This window comes from Pelophylax lessonae (genome assembly GCF_965119305.1).
Source record: "Pelophylax lessonae genome assembly, chromosome: 3".
Taxonomy (NCBI): domain Eukaryota; kingdom Metazoa; phylum Chordata; class Amphibia; order Anura; family Ranidae; genus Pelophylax; species Pelophylax lessonae.
Genome location: NC_138770.1, coordinates 270,275,428 through 270,296,354, shown reverse-complemented (window position 1 = coordinate 270,296,354; position 20,927 = coordinate 270,275,428). Strand labels below are relative to the sequence as shown.

The 20,927-nt window shown below is 37.9% G+C and overlaps 1 protein-coding gene and 1 pseudogene across 2 annotated transcripts in view; one reads left to right on the top strand and one right to left on the bottom strand.

Moving 5' to 3' along the window:
• The window catches only part of NLGN1 (neuroligin 1), a 1,016,073-nt gene that overhangs the window by 902,275 nt on the left and 92,871 nt on the right, over positions 1-20,927 (bottom strand). The gene's annotated exons all lie outside the window — the stretch shown is intronic.
• Positions 7,814-8,882, top strand: LOC309548883 (large ribosomal subunit protein uL10-like; annotated as a pseudogene). Its single transcript has one exon. The product of its transcript is annotated as a large ribosomal subunit protein uL10-like (transcript).

Sequence of the window (20,927 nt, the reverse complement as noted above, 5' to 3'; positions counted from 1 at the left end):
ACGGTGGAGACACATCGCTTCCAGGCGATGTCTCTCATTGGTGCATTTCCAGCTCCACTCCCCCTCGGGTGTGTGCGCACCAACGAAGACCGGATGTTCTTTTGAACTTCCGGTTTTCGTACGCCGTGCCGGTGGAACGCAGACGCCGGCCCCGCCCACTCCGCGCTGTGCCGCTATGCGGCGCACACGTCGGGTGGGGGCGGGCCCGGCGCTTGCGATCCAGGAAGCCCAGTCCTGGACGCCAGCTGATGCCTCCTTCTCCCTAATTAGTATGGCCTTTTATACATCCCCTCCCAGCATTCGGGCAGCACAGTATCTGCTGTCTGCTCGCTGGAGAGGATCGGTCTGTCCATCTACACATCCTTTAAGGTACAAGTAACAACTTTCTTTAATCTATTCTCGACATTATTTGGCAATCTCAAGTTTTGAGTAATTCCAATACTCATTCCTTTTGCCATACATTGAATTATCAGAATTCTAAACCCAATCCTTTCTTGTGATCCTTTTTTTACCAGCTGTCTGGCTTTAACACCATTTATAAGAGGGACAAGATATGGTACCGTGTTTGGCTTCCTAACTTTATTGGACTTCAGACGCCCATATTGGAGGTCTCGGGTCAGCTTACCCTGTCATACCATCCAAGCTGCATATACATATCAGCAGCTCACACCGCCAGTCAGATCAAGCCCAGCTTCCTTGGTTTTAACCCCTTGTACAAGCTATTTAAGTCTAGACACTGTCAACCCTGTAAGTAATGTTAACACAATATCTTTAAATGTACTTTTTATACATTTAGTATATAATATTCATATACATACTTTTCTGTTAATAGAATACTTACTTGAGCTTCCCCTGAAGAAGAAGAGAAAGTTTATTATCTTCGAAACATGTCGGGTTAAAGTTCTGTCATTTGGTTGATCATTGGTGTCATTTGGTATAGCTTGTATCTGTTTTTAATATCTAATTTTTTGTTTATACACATTTAATAAAATCACCATTATTATCTAAGTTATTTTTGATTACTATAATACTAGATCTTTCTGTGCCTAAAAAGTCCCATTTAGGGGAACCCCTCTCTATGTACTGTCTATTAGGGATGTGGCACATTTGAACATTGGTCATACACACCCTTTTCTCAATTATTATTTGAGAAGTATTTTACTCTAATAATAAACTATTGAAACACAGATTTTTAAAATTTGAATGTTGCTATTTAAGGATTATTAAAATTGCTGTTTTTTTTTTTTTTTTTTTTTTTTTACATTGGTATATGTCCTCCAGAGCAATGGACAGCACCCCATGCCATTTGTTTGACAATCCCTTCCCTTTTAGCCTAGAAAATGGCTGTTACTTTTTTAACATTTGGCTCCCTTGACTTTAATGGGCAATTTGGCATTTGAACTTCAGTAATGTTTGACAGACCTACCCCAAATTGAACCTGGGCATGATTGGCTCATCCTTAATCATTATCAGGCATATTCAAGGATACTTTTACAAGCAGAGCATTTTTAAGGGATCTGATATTTACAGGCTTCCCGATCATAATACTTTTTTTTTCTTCCAAACTTGTTTATTTCAGTTTGCAAGTTAAGAGAATATAAGGTTTGGCAATGTTTCTTAAACACCAACGTAAATACAAAACAGTTGCATATTGAACAATACAGAGTACTTATAAAGGAGTTCACTAAAGAGACAAGTGGATACATATCGTTATATGAATCAGATTAAAAAGGCAAGCAATGGGTGTTATTACATATTTGATAAAGACAATACAATAAAGATATACAACCCTTGTAAGCATCATAGTTGGATCCTGTAATGCATCTTAATAAGAGTATGCTGATTTAGAGAGTAGAAGAATCAAAGAGATCATCGTTGGAGAATGCAAATGGCAGGGTGCCTGTGTCCAGCACAAGCATTGGGAGTATGTTGACCCTGTATTGTATTGGGCAGCGGGAATCCGGGGATGGGTAAGGAAGGAAATAGGAGGAGTACAGACTTTGGGGACAATTATTAGCAATTGGAAGGCAAAGTTGACACAATCAAATTTAACGGTAGTGTATATATATGGTAGTACTATGAAACCCATCCAGGAATGTATTGGGTGTTTTTTTTTTTAACCATGCTTAGAAATATAGAGTTATTACTTTTCTAGAGGCTAACATAATGTAAATAAAATTCAGGTTCTTATAAGTAAGAGTAAACAAGATCGGTGACGATATTACACACATTGGCTCCAGGGATTTTACTTGTGTTTGTTAAAATAAACTGTATGTATGCCTCTTTAGTCTGACTTATGTCTACACAGAACAATACACTACTTGGAAGAGCAGTATACAAAATATGTTTGGGGAAAATACATATATATAATCATTTAAAACAAAATACATAATGACTGTAAATAAAATATTTGCTCTACCCAAAATTGTTTTCTTAACCACTTTTATTTTTCTTCATAAGCAAGCAAGAAATAAGAAAGAAAGTTGTTTGCAAGAAGTAAACCTTTATAGCCTCATTGCTAGCTTTCCCTCTAATAGCAGAAGTTCAGTTTAAGATGGTGTATCACTTTCACCATTTAGTCTTCTGTCCTTAAGGCACAGATATTGTCTCATGCCCTAGAGATGCTACCATAATTTATCCACTATAAAGACATAGCCCCATTTACCAGCAAGCCCAGGGTCTTCTTGCTTTCATGGCATATAACATAAAGCCCAATATGGGTGCTCTTGTATTACCCATCTTATTTTTTAACCAAAGTTAATTTTTAGTATAATATTTTTGTTTTATCTTTTGCCATTTCAAATGATTCTTGAGGCATAAAGTCTGTGATTATATTCAAAGCACTGTCAAATTATTAATAGTAACTATTTAAAATTATAGGGTTGAACTGGAAATGTAGTCTTCAATTTGGACCCGTGCAATGGATTTTACACACACTATCAACTCTTAGGTAAGTTTTTCCTTTACAGAGCTGGGATACTAGGAGTGCTATAGAAAATAATATGTTTTTTCCACCAGACGCAAGACAAAATCATTGAGTCAAAATGAAAATGATTTCTAAATCTCAAGTTTGCTTTCCTGCATTGAGACTTGGAAATTAAATGACAAAAGCCCAGGGAGGTTTACGAATCCAGGTGCTTGCAGCCCTGAAAACTGAATCATCAGTTCTAACACACCCTAAATGTAAACCTGTGCATTGCCAATTTGGGGCTAAGTAGTAGGTTCAGGTTCAATTGCAGGATGAGCCTACTCCAATGCTAAAACTAGGTTTCCTGTGCTGCTCTGTTCTCTCACCTGAGAGAATGCCTGTAAAGGTTCCAGATGAGTGTTTAAAGGAAACACATCTGCAGAAGTAGTGTGTTTTAGACCGACCATTGATGTCTCTTTTCTCAATGAGCCAGAGGGCTTATAAAAAAAAAATTATGGATTCCCGTATTTACACATGCAAAGTGGATGAAGGAATGCTCCCCACTGACAGCGGGTGTCCTCTGCTGTCACACCACAGTGATCAGCTGCTGCAGCTAATTGGCTGCAACCACTGATCAACAAATGTTTTAGTTAGCCCAACTTCTGTCAAGCAGGAACAACCATAGATGGACAAAAATTTGGCTGCTATCTGCTGGTCCGGCCTAATTTGAATCCATCTATCAGCAGCTTTAGTAAATTATTTAATCATACCATTCTGTTATATAACAGTTCTGATGGTCCTGTATAACAGAGAAGAAAAAGACACTGTGAAAATACATTATGAGCTTTCTGTACAGTTAGGAGGGCTGAAAACAGTCTCAAAAACATTTGCTGAAATGGAACAAAAATTATTTCTGTTAGGAATCTCAATAAAGCCCCTTTGCTTTCCTTTAAGGGCCTATTGGGAAAGATAAAAGACAGACAAACAATCGTGTTATGAGGTCATGTAAGGTTGTATAATACTCTAAAATGTTAGTCTTTTCTCTACATGACATTAAGTTTGATATATTCTTCCCAGCATGTCACAACAATTGCTTCCACTCAGTTTTTGTATTTAGACGTCTGACATTGCTACAAAGGACAGATAAAACAAGAGGCAATACATTTTACTTTGTGTAAACCTTGAGCAGTGTTGTCATTTCATTAGTGGATATTTAACATACCCCTATTAAAAATATGTGCATAATAATGAAGACCTTTCATGTTTATGGTAAAGGTTATATTTTGAGTGCAAGCATTGGATTTCAATTTTATACTGCTTAGACCATAGAAAAAGAGGGTGTACCTCAAAAGCATTTCCTGAAAATGTAACTGTTAGAGTCAAAAAATAAAATGATTACAGACAGTACTCAACTGTATTGAAATTTTGAAAAAGTATGTCAGCAATGTAAGAGAGCAGAGCTAAAGTAGCAAATATGCATTTCTTTTAGTTTTCTTTTTATATGGATTCCCTAAATGACTTAGACAAAAGGAAAGGATGGCGCACAATGGTTGTGCTGATACCCCTCGTGGACTAAAAGTGACACACCATATGAATATAGGTAAAAGTATCTTTATTCAGTATACAAAAGATTAAAAACACCCATAGATTGGTAAAGATATAAAGTCACATTGGTGACTATAAAACAACAATTCTAACAGTACCCATTGAGCATCATACACCAGTACAAATAGTGATCCCACTATGTACCGCTGCTTGGCAAAATGCCATAGACTGGCTGGAGGGTGTAGATGTTAAATTCGTCTGACATGTTTCAGACTTAGAATTTGTGTTGAGACCTTCTTCAGAGACATATCAAAAGGGTACTAATTACTTTCTGAAATAATATTGACTATTAATCATCATATTTTATATATTAACATTCAGAAGGTCATGCGTATTATATCTTAGCAATAATATAGTACAATGGAAGTCAAGTCATAATGAGCTGAATGGTATACTCGCACAATGAGGACAACAATCCTGTATACAGTGTAATATGGAATACAGCTAGTACCGGACGATTAGGATATCCACCAGTGTCAGAACCAGACAAACATCATATGGAAATGAGGCTGTCCAGTTATGGCACTGGTGGATAGCCTAATCATACCTATCTTTGGATGTTTTCAATCTTCTGTATACTGAATAAAGTTACTTTTACCTATATTCATATGGTTTGTCACTTTTAGTCTGCGATGGGTATCGGCACAACCATTGTGCGCCATCCTTTCCTTTTATCTGGTATTTAAGTGGACAGGACTCACCATATGTTATACTCTACATTCATACCGCACCCCCAACTTTTATATTTCCCTAAAAGACTTAAAACGCCCCTAGGGTGCTTGCAATAAGGAGTCTAAATTATATTTTATGGCCCTCATGGGTTTACCTTACTGTATGCAAGTTCTACAGCACTCCTGCTAATGAGTCACCATGGTGGGAAAACAGTTTGTGTTTTTGTTTCCTAGATGTAGAAGTGTAAGACTGTTTATGTTAAAAATCATTATAAAGGGCAACCTTTCAGTTATTTCTCACCAAATGAAGACCACGGTCGATGTGACATTTGATGGCCTATTCATTGTATCGGAAATTTTTCAGGAAATTTCAACATTTTTCTGATCTTTTTCAACATTAAACATTGCTTTTTCCAATTGATTTCTACTACTACCCGTACTGCTCATACACATTTCAGTAAAAACGTTTTTTGGAATGATTGCCCTACAATTTCCCAACATGTTCCTTTTCTTATCTTAAAACGGAAATGGACTGGTGCAGTAAGCACACTAGCAATATGAAAATCAAATGATTGGTCTACCAACCCGATTTTTCATTCAATTTTCTATCCATGTATGGCCACCTCAAGTAGAAAAATGTGTAGTTCCCTAGCGACAAGTACAAGTAAGTCAAATGTCATGTTCACCTTTGCCTTGCCACTGTATGTTACCTAAGACAAAGGTAATATAAACATTGTGCTTGTAAAGATAGCTCTATTGTCTGTTTCATGCAGACATCTCATTACCATTTATTTTAGTTTTAACTAACTTGTCTTATCATGACCAGCAGCTGTTTTATTTGTTTTTTCACACCTTATACAGACCTCTGGGTGGTGCAAATCATTAGAGTCTCAACGTTTGAGAAGAAAATAACAAATCATGTTGAGGTAGTATTTAGAGACAGCATTGTATCTTGAACTTGCCAAACACTGTTCAAATGTTGTCCACTTCCAATGAACCAGTCAAAAATCACTCAATGGGTCAAATTAAAATATCTGTAAAGAGAAATGTATTTGTGTGCACTGTATAGAATGGAAGAGAAATCTGCTAGATTTTTAAAAAACTAACAGTATGTGGCCAGCTTAAAGTAGATGTAAATCCTAACTCAATGACCATTTCCTAAAGCACTGTATATCATACATAACTACCACTTTTAAAAAAAAAAAACTATTTGAATCTTTTGTTATGTCTTGCATGCATGCCATGTTAGGTCTATATGTATGCACTCCAAAATTGGCTGCATGGCGTTTCTTGGGGTAGGTTTCCTGATGGTAACATACCATTGTAATGTAAGTTAAAATAACAGCTTGTAGTCCCCAACTGAAACATGTGTTGCAGCATTAAAGGAAAGGAAAGGAAAGGAAATTATTTTATTGAAAGCGGCAGATTGAGAAATTTTTAAATTACTTTTGAAATTTACATGTAAAGCCCTAACAAGATTTTAGTGATTGGGTAACTTATAATGTAAAGCAAAACCTGTGCAGAGAGAATCATGCAAGCTGCTATTACTGACCTCCTATTGAAAATGCTAGTTGCCCTTATGTCTCTGGGTCAATTGCATTCTGAGTCATTTTTTTTTAAATAGCATTATTATTGTTATTTGAATGATTATTAGTATTATTATTATTAGTTGTAATAGTCATAGGCATGTGCAGGGGGGTTGTCAGGTGTGCCTGACCTCACTCTAATTACCCAGTCAGGTGCAGATTCCCCCTACTGCTCAGGTCCCACTACCCTACTGACACCATCCACTGCTCTATTAACACCATCCATATTTTTATAAATTATGAAATGCTTATTTACACTTATTTCTAACAGTATGCATGTCTGTTTGTGTATGTATGTGTGTTTATCTATATATATGTTTATACACACACACACACACACACACACGTGCATTTGAGCTTTGGGGTGCACACCATACTGCAATAGGCTGCGCACACCTATGGTAGTAGTATTACTATTACCATTATTATTACTGCTTAAATGTGAAAGATAATATAATGATTGAAATGTAATATTGGATCTTTACAAAAATAAAAAAAATTTGAATGCCACTGGAAAGAGTTGTAAATATCCAGCCATTTATGTATTTGGGCAGAAATGATAAAGTGTCAACATTTTTAAAGCCCATACTGTCCTCGATCTATGAGCAGTGTTTTTGTATCTACATTCGCAAATTCACAAATTTGTGTTTACAATCTCTATTATACCTGTTTTTTTTTTTTTTTTTTCAAAAGTCTAACCTGACTGCTATTTTTTCTTGATATTTTAATTTCAGGTTGGAGATGACATTTACTTATTCAAGTCTGCATGCCTTGAATTTACCATCTAATGCATTTAAGAAGGACAAACGTATTTGTTTTATTGGAAAAAAAACTAAAATGTGTTTCAATATATATACAAGTGAACTGAGTGATCACCTATTTTTTTAATCACTACTTAAGGCAATATAATCCCTATTGTAAAACAAGAGGCAAAAAAGGTACATGGGAAGGATTTTATGGATACCTCAAGAAGTAATAACACGTGTTTTTAAAAAAGATCAAAATGTATTCAAATATCAAAATTCAACAGATACGCTTTCGCTTTCCAGAGCCCTAGCGTGAGGTCAGGTCTTTAAACCCTTTTTGTGGCAATCCTTGGAAGCACTGTCAAGATGCCCAGGGAAGACAGGGCGACATGGAAGTCCAACTACTTTCTAAAAATCATTCAACTGCTGGATGATTACCCAAAATGTTTTATCGTGGGGGCGGACAATGTTGGCTCAAAGCAAATGCAACAAATCCGTATGTCCCTGCGAGGAAAAGCTGTTGTCCTTATGGGAAAGAACACCATGATGCGCAAGGCAATCCATGGTCACTTGGAAAACAACTCGGCTCTGGAGAAGCTTTTGCCTCACATAAAGGGGAATGTGGGCTTTGTTTTCACTAAGGAGGATCTCACTGAAGTATGAGATATGTTGTTGGCAAACAAGGTGCCAGCTTCTGCTCGTGCAGGTGCCATTGCCCCCTGTGATGTCACAGTGCCTGCTCAGAACACTGGTTTTGGCCCTGAGAAGACATCCTTCTTCCAGGCTTTGGGAATCACCACGAAAATCTCTAGAGGAACTATTGAAATCTTGAGTGATGTACAGCTAATTAAGACTGGAGATAAAGTAGGTGCCAGCGAAGCCACCCTCCTGAACATGCTCAACATTTCCCCCTTCTCTTTTGGTTTGATCATCCAACAAGTATATGACAACGGCAGCATCTACAGCCCAGAAGTTCTGGATATCACTGAAGATGCTCTGAATACTCGCTTTTTAGAGGGTGTTCGAAACATTGCCAGTGTCTGCCTTTAAATTGGATATCCCACTATCTCCTCTATACCTCACTCTATCGTCAATGGGTATAAACGAGTTCTTGCTCTTGCTGTGGAAACAGATTACAGCTTTCCATTGGCAGATAAGGTCAAGGCTTTCTTGGCAGACCCATCAGCCTTTGTGGTTGCTGCTCCTGCTGCTGAGACAGCTGCTGCTCCGGCTGCTTCAGCTGCACCAGCCCAAGAGGAAAAGGAAGAATCTGAGGAATCCGATGATGATATGGGCTTTGGGCTCTTTGACTAAGTTTGTTTTAGTCTGAAGTCTCATTAAATGCTTACATCTTTAAACTCAAAAACATTCAACAGATACACATATCATGTGAAATGTATATTTATTTTAACCACTTAAGCCCCCCGAGGATTTTGCTGCTAAAAGAACATGGGTATTTTGCGATTTGGCACTGCGTGACTTTAACTGACAATTGCGCAGTCGTGCAATGCTGTACCTAAACAAATTTGACGTCCTTTTTTTCCCACAAACAGAGCTTTCTTTTGGTGGTATTTGATCACCTGTGTGATTTTTTGATCACGCGCTATAAACAAAAAAAGAGCGTCAATTTTGCAAAAATAACAATATTTTTCACATTTTTTTATATGAAATTCCCCCCCAAAAAAAGGTAAAAATCAAAATTTTTTAACATTTTCGGCCAATTTGTTTTATGCTACATATGTTTGGTAAAAAAAATCGCAAAAAGCGTATTTTGATTGGTTTGCGCAAAAGTTATCGCGTTTACTAACAAAGGGAAAGATTTTTGTCATTTTTTTTTTAACGCGTAATGTCGGCGATCTGCGATTTTTTTTGCGGTACTGTGACATTGGGGCGGACAGATCGGACCCTTGACTGACATTTTTGACACTTTTGGGGTTACCAGTGACATTTCTACAGTAATCAGTGCTATATATATGTGCACTGTTACTATAAAAATACACTGGCAGTGAAGGGGTTAACTTTATTTCAGAGGGAGGGGCTGTGTGTGTCCCTAGGGGCGTGATTCTAACTGTGATTGGCTGTGGCTTGAGCTGTAGGAACACTGATCAACGGTCCTACATAGTAGAACCGTATGATCAGTGTTTCTACACAGGGGAGAATGACAGGCAGCTTGTTTACACAAGCTGCCTGCCTTTCTCCCTCTCCCCCGACGATCGCAGAGTGAGCGGCGGACATCGGGTCCGCCGGTCACACGCGCGGGGAGTCCGTGACCGCGCGGGAGCGCGCCGACGGTGGCGCGCGCTCGCTCCCCAGAGCCTCACAGGCTAGTGACGTATATATACGTCACTTTGCCTGTAAGGGGCTGACCGCCGCAGTATATCTACTTGCGGCGGTCAGCAAGCGGTTAAGGTATTTTGAATGCTTTATGATATGCTTGGCCTACTGCTCCTCTGTTATTTCTGATTTTCTGATTGCAATTGTGTAAGTTTGCTTTTTTTTTTTTTTTTTACTACTAACTATAATAATTTGTTCAATTATAGCTTTAACGGTGTTTTGTGTCATATGTGAGATTTAAGAAAAGCTAAAGAGGTTCTGAGGAAGTGGCATTCTACCTCACCCCTTAACCTCCCTGGCGGTGTGATTCTTTTGGATTTTAGGTGCTGAAAGCGGTACCATTATTTTGCATGTAATTCTTGTGAATGAGCAGCCCAAACCAACTGTATACCATTATTATATATATTATATATATATATATATATATATATATATATATGTATGTATACATATATTATGTATACATATATATATATATACGTATATATATATATATATGTATATATATATATATATATATATATATACATATATTTACATAAAAAGTACAGTAAAACTGCAGGAAAGGGCACTGGGGGGGCAATGTAATGTGAATTTTTTTTATTTTGAATGGTATCAGTGTGTTTGGTGTGTTTTACATTCGAATTTGCCGCCGGTTCCACCCCCCGGCGGACGTCACGTCGCCGGAGACGGAAGCCGGGGCTCGCAGACGATCGGGAGAGAGCTCCGCCGCCGCATACCGCTCGCAGTCTTCGCTGGATCCCGGAGAAAAGGTAAGTAAAACCTCTTCCAGCATCCAGCGATCTTCCTAGCGCTACCCCGAGTGTGACTTGGGGTTACCGCTTTTTGCTCTAAAATCTTACCCCGAGTCACACTCGGGAATACCGCTAGGAAGGTTAAGCATTTAGGACACCTTCAGTGGCAAGTCCCAGGAAGACTCTTTAAATGACTGTGTTTGAATACATGTATGAAACATATGACCAACAACCAGGTTGTTTTTAGAAATAATAAATATGTGTATCTGTTGGCTTTCTGATAATTAAATACATTTTGATATTTTTTAAAAATACATTGTTATTACATCTGGAGGTAAATATGGAATCCAACCGATGTACTTTTTTTGTCTCTAAAATGTGTTAAAATGTAATTAAGTTACCTCGGTATAGAGATGAGATGAGATGTGAAAAAACACAGAAGAATCAAGGCAGTTAATTTACTAGGGAAGTAAAGAGTGAATGTTCATTTTGTAAAATCAATGTTAGGCCAGCCGTAGATAGTTTGAAACTCTACCAGTTCAGTTGGAACTGGCTGAGATTCAAACCATGTATGGGCAGGCTGAATATACCCAAGTTGATCTATCGAAGAACTTGGGTACAACCAGCCTGTTGGGCTTTTCATGTGATTATTGTCAGTCGCTGTTATAGCCTCCAGCAATAATCACTTTGTTCTTTCGGAAGGGATGGCTTTCCCGGCTTGGAGAACACAATGGCTCCACGGGAGGGATTCCCCTGTCAACACTGTCTGTCAGGGGCTGGCTGGCAACTTTCGGCCCAGGGGGCAAGTACAAACCAGAGGCCCATGGTGCAGTGACTCGGCCTCCTCCCACTCTCCCTCTTCCTGTCCTCCTCCTGACCCCCATTCTAAGCTAAAGCCCTGCTCCAGATTCTCTCCACTTACCAGCTGAATCTGTGTTCCTGACCTGGCCAGCAGGGGGCGGTTGGGGGGAGCTGGGACAGATTAGTCAGGGCTGGCGGGGGGAGAAGAGTCTCCAGTGGGACATGGAACCGGTCTCTGCTCAGACACAGTTTACACCATCCATGCTGGGGGGGCTGTTCTCTGTCCTTGTCTTCAACCCGCACTCAGTAGGTCAGTGGCAGGGACTTTTTACTTCTCTTCACACGGAATTCTTTAGGAATGTCTGTGGCAGAAGCAGTGCAGCCTTTTTACAGAGTATCAGAGTGGCCCAGGAGGCAATTGTCCCCTGTCCCCCTGCCTCCTGGCCCAGTCCTTCCCTGCTGTCTGTGTTGAGGGGGGAATTGATCAGTTTTCTTTCCTGTAACCCATGGTTGGCCAGCCTTATTTAATAAGGTGAGCCTGTGTTTATTTAAATAGTCAATGATGTGCTAGCGAAAAACCTGTCCTTGAAAAATCTCTGAATGAAAACGGCAGCTCAGGTTGCTATATGCTATATTTCCTGGGTCTATGGCACTGTTTTCCAAAGACTCACTGATCCAGCATTGTGATTCTATATAGTATGTACATTACTTTATATTTATATACATACTGTGTATGTATGTATATATACATCCACTGACCAGGCCTTTTCTGCAAATTTTTGTTTACAAGTTTAAATTAGTATTTTTGCTAGAAACTTAGTTAGAACACCCAAACATTATATATTTTTTTAGCAGAGACCATAGAGAATAAAATGGCGATCATTGCAGGATTTTATGTCACACTGTCTTTTAAACGCAATTTTTTGGGGTAAAATACACTTTAAAAACTCAACAGTTACCCCAATTATTTGTATAATGTAAAGATGATGTTACACCGAGTAAATAGATACCTAACATGTCATGATTTAAAATTGTACACGCTTGTGGAATGGAGACAAACTATAGTACTTAAAAATCTCCGTAAAATGTTACAAGCTAGGTCTAGTGCTAGAATTATTGCTCTTGCTCTAATTACTGCGGCGATACCTCACATGTGTGGTTTGAACACTGTGTACATATGCAGGTGTGAATTATGTATGCACACAAAGCATGGAGGGAGGCGCTTTACTTTTTTTTTCTTATTTATTTTATTTTTGATTTTTACACTGTCCTTTTGTTTTTTTTTATTTTGTTATCACTTGTATTCCTATTGCAAGGAATGTAAACATCCCTTGTAAAAGAAATAAGCATGGCAGGTCCTATTTATTGAGAGATCTGGGGTCAAAAAGACCCCAGATCTCTCATTTACCCTTAAAAGCAAAAGAAAAAACAAAATTGGCATTTTGACTTGAAAAAAAAAATGTTCTTTATGCCCAAGAATTGGAAGTGACATCAGAGGTCACTCCAGTCCTCTAAGGCATAGAGCCAAGTGGGAACCATCTTGCCATTACTCGACTTCCTGCCTAGCCATCGGCCACATTGGATAATTCCTGGGTTTACCGACGGCTCCGGTAAACCTAGAAACAATTGGGAATGCCGGGAGTGGAAGGGCACCTCTCCCGCCGCCTCTAAAAGTGATCCCACATTAAAAAAATTCAATCAGGATATGGCAGCTAGCTGCTACCATAACACCGGTATTAAACCTATCTATCTATCTATCTATCTATCTATCTATCTATCTATCTATCTATCTATCTATCTATCTATCTATCTATCTATCTATCTATCTATCTATCTATCTATCTATCTATCTATCTATCTATCTATCTATCTATCTATCTATCTATCTATCTATCTATCTATCTATCTATCTATCTATCTATCTATCTATCTATCTATCTATTTATATATATATATATATATATAACTTTTCAGGAAAATAAGGGTTGGGGTGTACTAATTTTTGCTGAGCACTATATATATATATGGGCATGTACAGTATCTCACAAAAGTGAGTACACCCCTTACATGTTTGTAAATATTTTATTATACCTTTTCATGTGACAACACTGAAGAAATGACACTTTGCTACAATGTAAAGTAGTGAGTGTACAGTTTGTGCTGTCCCCTCAAAATAACTCAACACACAGCCATTAATGTCTAAACCTCTGGCAACAAAAGTGAGTACACCCCTAAGTGAAAATTCGAAATTGGGCCCAAAGTGTCAATATTTTGTATGGCCACAATTATTTTCCAGCACTGCCTTAACTCTCTTGGGCCTGGAGTTCACCAGAGCTTCACAGGTTGCCACTGGAGTCCTCTTCCACTCCTCCATGACGACATCACGGAGCTGGTGGATGTTAGAGACCTTTCGCTCCTCCACCTTCTGTATTAGGATATCCCCACAGAAGCTTACTAGGGTTTAGGGACTGGAGACATGCTTGGCCAGTCCATCACCTTTACCCTCAGCTTCTTTAGAAAGTCAGTGGTCATCTTGGAGGTGTGTTTGGGGTCTTTATCATGTTTGAATATTGCCCTGCGGCCCAGTTTCCGAAGGGAGGGGATCATGCTCTGCTTCAGTATGTTACAGTACATGTTGGCATTCATGATTCCCTCAAATAAAGGTACCTCCCCAGTGCCGGCATCACTACCATGCTTGACTGTAGGCAAGACATACTTGTCTTTGTACTCCTCACCTGGTCACCGCCACACAAGCTTGACACCATCTGAACCAAATAAGTTTATCTTGGTCTCATCAGACCACAGGACACGGTTCCAGTAATCCTTGTCCTTAGTCTGCTTGTCTTCAGCAAACTGTTTGTGGGCTTTCTTGTGCGTCATCTTTAAAAGAGGCTTAGTTCTGGAATGACAGCCATGCAGACCAATTTGATGCAGTGTGTGGCATATGGTCTGAGCACTAACAAGCTGACCTCCCACCCCTTTAAGCTCTGCAGCAATGCTGGTAGCACTCGTACATCTATTTCACAAAGACAACCTCTGGATATGACGCTGAGCACGTGCACTCAAGTTCTATGGTCAACCATGCCAAGGCCTGTTCTGAGTGGAACATGTCCTGTTAAACCACTGTATGGTCTTGGCCACCGTGCTGCAGCTCAGTTTCAGGGTCTTGGCAATCTTCTCATAGCCTAGGCCATTTTTATGTGGAGCAACAATTCTTTTTTACAATCCTCAGAGAATTCTTTGCCATGAGGTGCCATGTTGAACTTCCAGTGACCAGTATGAGAGAGTGGGAGTGATAACACCACATTTAACACTCCTGCTCCCTATTCACACTTGAGACCTTGTAACACTAACGAGTCACATGACACCGGGAAGGGAAAATGGCTAATTGGGCCCCAATTTGGACATTTTCACTTAGGGGTGTACTCACTTTTGTTGCCAGCGATTTAGACATTAATGACTCTGTGTTGAGTTATTTTGAGGGGATAGCAAATTTACACTGTTATACAAGCTGTACTCTCACTACTTTACATAGTAGCAAAATGTAATTTCTTTAGTGTTGTCACATGAATAAATATAATAAAATATTTACAAAAATGTGAGGGGAGTACTCACTTTTGTGAGATACTGTGTACATATATATATATATATATATATATATATATATATACTGTATGTATATATATATATATATATATATATATATATATATATATATATATATATATATACGTATATACAATGCTTGTCACAAATGTGTACACCCCAACCTTTACTTTCTTTCCTTTCAGAATCAGCATTTTATATGAGACACTATACTACAAAATACTCTCACAAATGCGGGCAATTGATTGCAATCAAGATTTGATTATTTTCACAAACAAAAAGTATTTTTCCTAACAACTGAATTCAAGGCCATGTTGCAAAAATGAATACACCCCAATGAAAGTCTTAGAAACAAAGCTAAATTTTAGACAACACAATCCAAATTAACACGAATTTAGCTATAGGTGAGTCTATTTATTCAATAATTAGGTGTCCTGCAGACAGCTGATTATTGAAGGGCATAATTTAACAAAGAAAACCCCTTCCCATTTCATGCTGTCAGCAATGGCATCACATGGAAATGAAAGGCCTGAGAAAGACAATCATTTCCTTACACAAGAAAGGTGAAGGCTACAAGAAGATCAGCAAAGCTTTACTTATCAGTCAGAATACTGTAGCAAAAGTGATACAAAATAAATTTAACAAAGATGGAACTGTAACCAACTCACAGAGATGTCCAGGCTGTCCACGGAAGGTAACAGCTTGACAGGAGTGTCTTCAGATGAGAAGAGTTGAAGAAAATCACCATGCAAGTTAATTGCAGTTAGCTTAAGAAGTAGAAAGCCAAACTGGGGTGATTGTTTCCCATGACACAATACGGCATACACTGCAGCGGAATGGCATGCATAGGTGCCATCAATGAAGGAAGCCTCTTTTAAAGTCCATGTATGAAAAAAACATATATATTTTGCCAGAGCCCATGCTGAAAAAGAAGGAAAAAAAAACTAACTGGGACTCTGTACTCTGGAGTGATGAGACCAAGATAAATGTTCTTGGAACTGAAGGCTTCAAAACTGTATGGTATCGCAAAGGTGAGAAGTGCAAATAAAAATGCATGGTGCCTACAGTAAAACATAGTGGTAGCAGTGTCCTTCTGTGGGGCTGCATGAATGCTGCTGGTGTCGGGGAGCTAAATTTCATCGATGGTATCATGAATGCACAGATGTACTGCTCTATATTGAAAAAGAAGATGCTACTATCACTCAGTGCCCTTGGTCATCGTGCACCTTTGCAACATGACAATGATCCAAAACACACATCTAAGGCCACTGTTGCATTTCTGCAGAAGAACAACAAAGTAATTCAGTGGCCAAGTATGCCTCCTGTTCTGAACCCAATTGAACACCTTTGGGGAATTCTGAAGAGACAAGTTGAGCATCACTTTCCATTCAGCATCCAGGCTCTAAAATAGTTCGTTCTTGAAGAATGAAAAAGATAGATGTTGCAATATATTGCCAACTTTTTTATTCCATACCTAGAAGACTTGGTGCTGTTCTTACAAATCATAAAGGTCATTCATTTTTGCATCAACTAATTTGAGTAAAACTGAAGATTTTGTAATCTATGCTATATTATTGACCTTACTTTCACGTGATAGAGCTAAACAAATGTTCTATAAAACTCAGTTTAGCCAACATTTTGGTAGTTGTTCTTGTGTTCATTGAGATATTGATTAAAATCTTACTTTTCAAAAGGGGTATGATCATTTATACTGAACACTGTATATATATTTTAAGTGCTGGAGTGCTCATAAGTAAACGGGGATCAAATGGAGGGGGGGGGGGGTGTTAGACTTAGCTTGAATGTACTTTTCCTGCAATTTATTTTTACTTGGAAGCAACCATATTTGCTTTTTACATATTCATATTCAAATATGAAAGTAATCATATTCTCTTATAGCATGCTCAAATTCTACTTAAAGTGATTGAAAGTCTCGCTACTTTTTTAAAAATAACAAACATGTTATACTTACTTGCTCTGTTTAGTGGTTTTGCAAAGAGTGGCCTGGTTCCTCCTCTTCTCGGGTCCCTTGTCTGTGCTCCTGGCCCCTCCCTCCTGTTGAGTCACAGCTCCATGTGTCCCCTCTCTCCTGATTGGCTGACTGGCTTTAAATGACAGCAGCGGGAACCAATCGCACCGCACTGCTGTCTAAGTCAATGAGGAGGGGAGGCCCAGGCAGCATAGAAACTTCTGCAACATTGCTGGGTAAAGATAGGCTCAGGTAAGTATTAGGCGGGCTGAGGGGGACTGCTGCACATAGAAGGGTTTTTTTAACTTAATGCATAGAAATCATTAAGATAAAAAAATCCTTCTGCCTTTACAATACCTTTATTATAGCTGCTAAAGACTATCCCCGAAAATGTAACCTATTAATAAAATGGAGGTTAAAAAAAGGCAAAGGTAGGTAAATATACTATTTATCAAAAGAGCCTAAGGAGATAATTGTCCCATACAGTTTATGTTGCCCCAAAACAAGCAAACACATTATGCATTAAAAGAACATGTGAGCTACACGCTAGGAAAAAGATTCAGATAAAACTTTATTGACCATGAGTCAATACGTTTCGATATAGGCTCCTCTTACTGACGCGTTTCATTCCGTGATAAATTGATTTCCTGATGTGTGTCCTGCAGGTTCTTTTGATGTATGGTGTGGCAGCCTGGATTTGTTCCCTCTGTGTTTTGAAATCTTAAGCTCTTTTTAAAGAAAACCTGTAATAAAAAAAATTGCTTCACTCTCTCTCTATGAAATGTAACTAACTCAGATCAGGTTTTCTTGTTTTATTATGACTCCCATGTTTAGCCAGGAGTCAGAAACCCAGACAACTAGCATTTTCAGAAGGTGATCAGCAAGACTTAGCTCAGTGCAAGTTTCCTTTATAGGATAATATAAAAACGACTGCCTTGCTATTTCACACAAAAAAATACCAGTTATGATCGATACAGTATTTTGCATATATTGCTTCAATATATATATATATATATATATATATATATATATATATATATATATATATATATATATATATATATATATATATATATATATATATATATATATATATATATATATACAGGCATCATATTATATATAGTAAAGTTTTTAGTGATAAACTATTAGTACCATTATTTTCCTGCTATTTTCTCTGATAAATCTCTCAAGAATTATCCTTAATCTCTCTCTTTGACAACACTCTTGAAAACTCAATTTTAATAATGGCATTATTCAAAATTACAAACTTGACATGCAAGTAGGGAAGAATTATTTCCATGGCCTAGCCAGCTGGATATCAAATACACTATTTCGGTAGTTTCTGGCTCTCAAACAAAAGAAAACTTTCACTATTGTTTGATTTATATGGAAACAGTTTTACATTTTGCATATTGTCCACAAAATGTTCCAGCCTACAAGAGATAAAAAAAGTATTTCTTAGTCAATGTATTTAGGTTTTGGTAAAATAGAACCCCCACTTTAATAAATGTGTAAATATATTTATTTTATAGACATACAAGTCAGATGTAATAGAGTTGCAACAAGAGAGCAATAGCTAAGTGACAGGAAGGGAGTGACTTGCTAAAGAAGTATAGAATTCTCACTTAGCAAAAGACCAGTCAATGAGAAACAGCGCTCAGGACCCTTAGTGCAATTAAGTACATTGCGGTAATCCCCATTGCATTGGATGGTTCTAACCCTGAATATGAACAGTCTGACCAGTAACCCTGAATGACCTTTGTTTATTCCAAATATATAAAAAAAAAAGTAATTAGAATAATGAATAAATGCAAGCAATAGCAATGCCAGATGCTCCAGGTTGTGATGGGATCTCGGGCTCAAGTTCCACTGAAGAGGCCGTTGGGGGGATGGCAAGGTGACAACCTACAGATCGTGTGTCCAGGCTAGGAGCGCTGGCGTGCCATGGATGACAACAGGACCAACTGCTGGACGGTAACAGAAAAAATTCACAAGGAACCAGCATGGAACTAAAGCATAGGGGTTGCCCTGATGAAGTGTTTAAGGGGCATGCACTTTGTAAAGTCACAGAGATGCTGGCAACCCACATATTTATACAATTAAAGTGATACATAGAGTGTGGGGAGTGGGTGGAACAAATAAAGAACCTGAGTGCCAATCTCCCATTTTTTGACAGCAGCCTGGGGCAGCCCTTTCGTGATCTCATTCACATGTACTGATGGCTTTTTGGCTCTAGCGCTCAGAGTTTATTTGTGTTTTTGTCACTTAGCAAAAGAAAGCTTAGCTTTAGCTTAGCCAATAAGTTGAAGTTACTCTCATACTGAATACCAAAGAAAACTTTTAATACCTAAAGAAAAAAACAAACAAAAAACAGGCTTTGTGCTTGCATACGAGTGGATATCCAAGGTAAACAGAACCTCACATTCTTTACCAAGCTAGGACAATATTCAAATTTAGTAATTATTCCATAAATCCCGGGAGCTCTTAACTCTTCTCTGCTGGACTACAGAATCCCACCTATCCCCACCCCTCTCTATATGGTTACATTGTTTTTCTTTTTTCTTTTTTTTCTTACAGAAAAACAATAGTGCTACCTTGATTCTCAAGAGCCTGCCCACATACTGTGTGTAGGAAAAATGTTATTATGATATGTTTTGCTGGAAAAAAAGGGTCATGTTAATTGGAACTAATCTAAGGCACTCTGTTTATCCCTCCTTCAAGCAGCTACTTTTGAAAAAAAATTACAAGCCTATTGATGATGTACAATCCCACAGAGAGTAATAAAAATGGTTTTGCTTTAGGAAAAATATAACAAAAAAAAAGGAAGGAAGGGACATGCTGTAGAGGTGAACTTGGAGGTCTTGGATAAATTTCAGTAATGCCAATACAAATCCTTACTCAAGCAAGTACTGGAGAAAATAGAAAAGTGTTAATCATAAACAGAATATTTTTGGTAAAAAGAAAAAAAAAAGTAAAATGTTTTACTCCTTCTAAAACACTGGCAAGTTGAGAGTTGGGGACCACATGTATCACATTTAAATCCTTTCTTTAAAAGGCATTGCACTACTGGGTTAGGGCACCCAATTAGATGTCTGCTTTTACTTTCTAACCTACACAAATCTCAGGAGAAATTTCACCCAGAGTTAATAAACCAAACCTGAAGAAGTTTCTCATTAACTTACTTATGTAAGCTTGCAAGGGATATATAAAATAAATGCAGTAATTGAGGTCAAGCGATAAATAGAAGATAAAATTATTTGTGAAATAAAAAAGTGGGATTTCTAATCTCAGAGCAATTATCTTTTTTTGGTTTATCAGTTGTTTAACAAGCTTGTTATGCAAATTGGGCCACTTGGGCTTCTAAAGCTACATGCACTGCCACATGAAATTTATGCATCACAAAGCTCTAGTACCAAAGAACTTCTACAAAAACTGATTAGCAGAAGATAATATTTAAAATGGGACTATGGGAAAATCAAAAATTGCATATATGATGCAGTCTGTGACTTGCAAAAACACAACAGTCTTGTTTTTTTAAACCACACCTCATGCCAAAAATGTATTGCATGTTGATTCTGCCAGTTACTTTTTTTCAGCTGACTTGAAACCAGACTCTCCCTTAAATAAACTTTACTACCTAAATACAATATATTACCTAAAACTAATAAAGTTAGCAATGCTTACCTGCCTCACCCAAAAGGATCTGATGTAATTTTTTGTTGGGGGCCCCTAGCCTTTTTTTGTGTGGGGATCCCTTTTAACATCTATAGTAGACCCTAATCTAGGATAAGGCTCTAGAATAAATGAAAGGAATCCACACTTGTTTGTTTACAAACAGAAATAAAGAAGTGGAAGATATCATTTGCCAGTAGTATAAAACACATTTTGTAAATATCAGTTTTTCTGTAGTAGGTCACATACATTGTACAGATATGTCATTTCG